The 4,051-nt window shown below is 36.0% G+C and overlaps 1 long non-coding RNA gene across 1 annotated transcript; it reads left to right on the top strand.

Annotated features, from left to right (window-relative positions):
* Window positions 1–1,645: 1,645 nt before the first annotated feature.
* LOC147326604 (uncharacterized) lies at window positions 1,646–3,827 on the top strand. The gene is made up of 4 exons (XR_015130621.1): window positions 1,646–1,956; window positions 2,650–2,698; window positions 2,867–2,930; window positions 3,326–3,827. It is a non-coding gene; the product is annotated as an uncharacterized LOC147326604 (long non-coding RNA).
* Window positions 3,828–4,051: the final 224 nt, after the last annotated feature.

The following is a 4,051-nucleotide window of genomic DNA, read 5'->3' as shown; positions in this document are numbered from 1 at the left end:
ATTAAACACACATCTGTGAAAACATTTCTGATCATTTTCATGTAATAATATGTTAAAGTAAATGTAAATTATTAATTAAAAGACAACTGTTTGAATCTGACCACAAACTTTTGAGCAGTAGTGTGTGTTGTATGCATGTGTCTGTCTGTATCTGACCAGGATTTTGTCATCAGTGTCAACAAAACGCTCATTCTTTTAGCTGTTTTTGTCATCAAAATTGAGTTCATGGCAATCTCTCCCTAGCATGTTCACTTTATTGTGTGCTCCTCAATTTACTCTACAGCTGAAAAAAGTTTCAAGTCAGTTAGAAACGTCTTTTTAAAAAAAAACAAAAAAAAAAAACAACCAAGATCCGCTTTTAGATTTTGCAAATTAATTGGGAATGCAAATAAATATTATTCCTTAAAACTTGCATAGATCACCAATTATGAATGATGATTGATTAAATATTACCTGGTGTATGGATTACAATAATAATAGCAAGTGTGTAGATTATATTACCTTTCCTCAGTTTATCACATTAAATCTCAGCTTACTAGTCACCCAGCATTTTTCTAAGTACAGAAGCACTAACCAACATCATTTTTTCAAGTAATATAAAAATCATCTTTATATATTACCTTTTTAAACATCCCATTTTCTTTCTAATGTCATTAAAACAAGTTTGCACATTTGAATAACAGTAGTCAGACCTCCAGATCTTTTAAGCTTTCAGTTTTTTTCTCAGTGTCACACATGGATTAGTTTTCGTCTCTTTCAATAAGAAAGTCAAATCTTCAAACCCTAAAGCAATCTTTGTTTCTTTCAATCATTCCAATATTTTTCATCTCCTGTTATATAATTGCAGTTAACCAGGGCTTAGCTACTCTGATCCACAGCAATTTTGGGGGTGTGGATACCTATTTTCTTTTTTTCTCAGGTGCGGAGCCTTTTTTTAAAAAACAACGAATAAACTGCATTTTTTAAAAGTACCTTTAACATAAATGTAGACTGACAAGTAACTCAACCTTTAACACGGTGATCATAGTGAAGTTTCTAGTTCAGATCAAAATTATTGTTCTGATTAAGGAAACAGTAAATCTGGCCACATTATTGTCCCGATCCTCCAATCTTCCCTTTCCAATGTGACTAAATAAAATGCAACTTTTTTTTAATAAAAGCAGTTAATAAACCCAGATATTTCTTACAGTAAGAATCCTCCAACAACCTTTCAAAAGAATTTTTTTTGTCTTTCCTCAATTTTGAGACCAACTGAACCCACAAACCTGAAGCTGCAGACCCCAAACTAACCAAATTTAATGTTTCCTTAATCAGCACAGTAATTTTTAAGTCTTTATGTGTTATGTTTACTCACAGTTTTGATGCTTGCTTCTTCGACTTGATCCACGATTAGCTCTGCACCATCGCTCTGCTGTTTTCTCTCTCCTCATGCTTCTCCTTCATTCGTCCTGTCCTCAGATATAATCCAACCTGCCTCCTTGTTTCCTCCTTGACTTGTATTCGCAAAATTTCCAGTTAAATTAAGAGTAATCCAGAAAAGTTTCCCTGCTTCAAAAGCTCTTCCAGTTGCCTGTCTTCTTGTCCTCCTTCAAATGTGCAGTTTATATATTTGTATTTATTTGACTTCATATTGCCATGGCAACATAACACAGAGCATCATGGTAGATTAAAGCAGGTGGTTCTGTCCTCTACAGAAATGCTGATAAACTCAATTTATTTGAGTTGTCTTAATTTAGAAAAACTAAGTAAGACAGAAGTTTTTCTTCTCAGTGCGGAGGGATGAAAGATGTGTTTTGAAAATGCCACTCACTACCGTCCTCCTCCCTAGCACGGATCAGTCCGCAAGTTCATGGTGCCAGCATTTTTTATGGAATATGTTGAGCAAACCTAGGAAAGCGTCAGCTCAAGAGATTATTGTTGTCATTGCTGTGGATCTTTACCTGATACACTGACTTGGTGAGTAAATGTTTACTCTTATTCAAACTGATTTTGTGGCTTCTCTTAGTTTAGCACCGTGCTAGCTAGTTAGTGTTAGCCTAGCGTTGCTGCTGCGGCTGGGCTCATGTTACTTAGAAATGAACACCACAGCCTTAAAAACCTTATATAAAAATGTGTCTGTGAAATTTTCTGTTGATTGTTTGAAATAAAAAAGTGAGATAAGAGCCCAGACAAAATTCTTCGGGGGGGTGAAAACAATAAGCCAGGAGTTAGCTGTGCTCGCGGACTCTTACCAAGCCTTGACCTCCCGGTCAGCTATAACAGAGCTCTCGTCGGAGCCTGTGCGTACTTGTAAGCGCAGCAATGGTGGAGGAGCGCGGCTAAAAAACCTATTACTTTTTCTGGGTCACAAAATCAACTTTTAAGATATTTTCAGGCGAGAATGTAGCTGTCGAAAGTTCAAATATCTGCTCGATTTATCAAGACGTCACATATTTGCAAAAATGCCCAGACGTTTTCCAAGACGTCCATTTTTTTCATGCTTTGTGGCACCTTGAACATCTGTGGCATCTATTAATGTCAAATCTAGCCTTTATTTAACAACATAAGCAAACTCTATGTTACAATGATTGCACAGCCATTAAGGATCAAATCGGTTTCTGAAAAATGTTCTGTTTTTTCTCCCTCTGCTTGCTTCATACTGTCTTTGAGGCTCGGGACCAGCACTCCTGCTGTTGGACAGAAAGACATCAACTCAGTGGTAAGTATTTTGGTTTTCCAATATATTAGCAACTGTCAGTGACATTTATATTAATCAGGCTGAACTTTAATCATACTTTAGATCAGCCTGTTTTACTTATTGTTTTACTTCTTTTTTGGTTTGGGGAAGTTGTTTCTTTACTGATCTTTTCCTGTCTTCTGTTATTAGACTTGAGATATGACTGCACTAGGCTGTTGCTGGTGACTCCAGTTAATTCTACAAGACATGCTGTGTAAGTAAACAAACAACAACAGTTTGGTCTGCATTTCTTGAAAGATCACATCCCCCAAACTTAGTTTAGAGGGTCTACACTGAATATAGTGAAGTCTGCAAGTTTAACAGCAAAATTTGTTTTGTGCCCAAATCATTTTGCACATCATTAGAATGAAAGTTATTGGCCATCTTTGCATAGCCCTTTTTAAAATGATGCTTTCATGACATTATTGTGTGTCGGGTGGGGGTCACGGCTATCCAGACTGACAATTTGGACATTGAATGTCACCTCTCCAGTGGGGAGGGAGCCTGAGATTGTCTAAATTGGAGTCTGTTTCATACCAAATGCAGAAAAAAATGTTTTAAGAAAGCAATTAAGTTCATGTTCCAAAAAATATGATTGTTTGCTTGCAGGACAACAGGAGAGATGAGTCCTCCGTCACAGATGGTGTGGTCAGTGAAGATGGTCGCCTGCAGGTTCAAGCTCATTGCATCTCCAACCCACATCCACTGCCACTGTACTTAAGGGAAGTTAAAGACTTTCTTCTGCACCTATATTTGGATCACCTCGATCCGTGATAGTCATTCAGGCAGTAATGCCTGGACTGGAAACAAGCCATCCTTAAAATATTACAACATTCCAGCTCATGTGTTGGAATGAAAAACAAATGTGTTGTTTAAATTAGAGACTGCACTTGTGACAGAACAACAAATATTTTATTTTGATTATAGAAGTAATTTAAGTACAAAACAAACTTGTGGTAGGCCTAAACTTATTTTTAGAATAACTAAATCTGAGACTTTGTTTCATTGTAAGATTATAACCGTGATGGCAATATAATTGTTTGTTGTTCAGCAGAACAGTGTCCAGTATGTTGGCTGTTATACTTTGTTGTGTTTGAAAATAAAAGTTGGTCTGATTTTAACATCATTACAAAAAGTGTTGTTAATTATTTTTAATCATATTCAGGTTACCACAAATTGTTTTTCATTTAGTTGAACTTGAAATGTTTGTCAGTAAGTAAACAATTAGTACTGTACAGTCAGAAATATCAAGTTATTCTTAATACTGCAGACTTGCAATATTAGTCATCTTAAGTAAGCTTTACTTAGTTTTTTTGAGGCAACGAGTTCTGGGAA

The sequence above is a fragment of the Aulonocara sp. 'chitande type north' Nkhata Bay genome, linkage group LG7 (assembly GCF_057382095.1).
Source record: "Aulonocara sp. 'chitande type north' Nkhata Bay isolate Kocher_YH1m ecotype deep benthic linkage group LG7, A_spYH_male_GT1.1, whole genome shotgun sequence".
Lineage (NCBI taxonomy): Eukaryota > Metazoa > Chordata > Actinopteri > Cichliformes > Cichlidae > Aulonocara > Aulonocara sp. 'chitande type north' Nkhata Bay.
The sequence above is the reverse complement of the archived record's forward strand: the minus strand, read 5'-3'. Positions and strand labels throughout refer to the sequence as shown.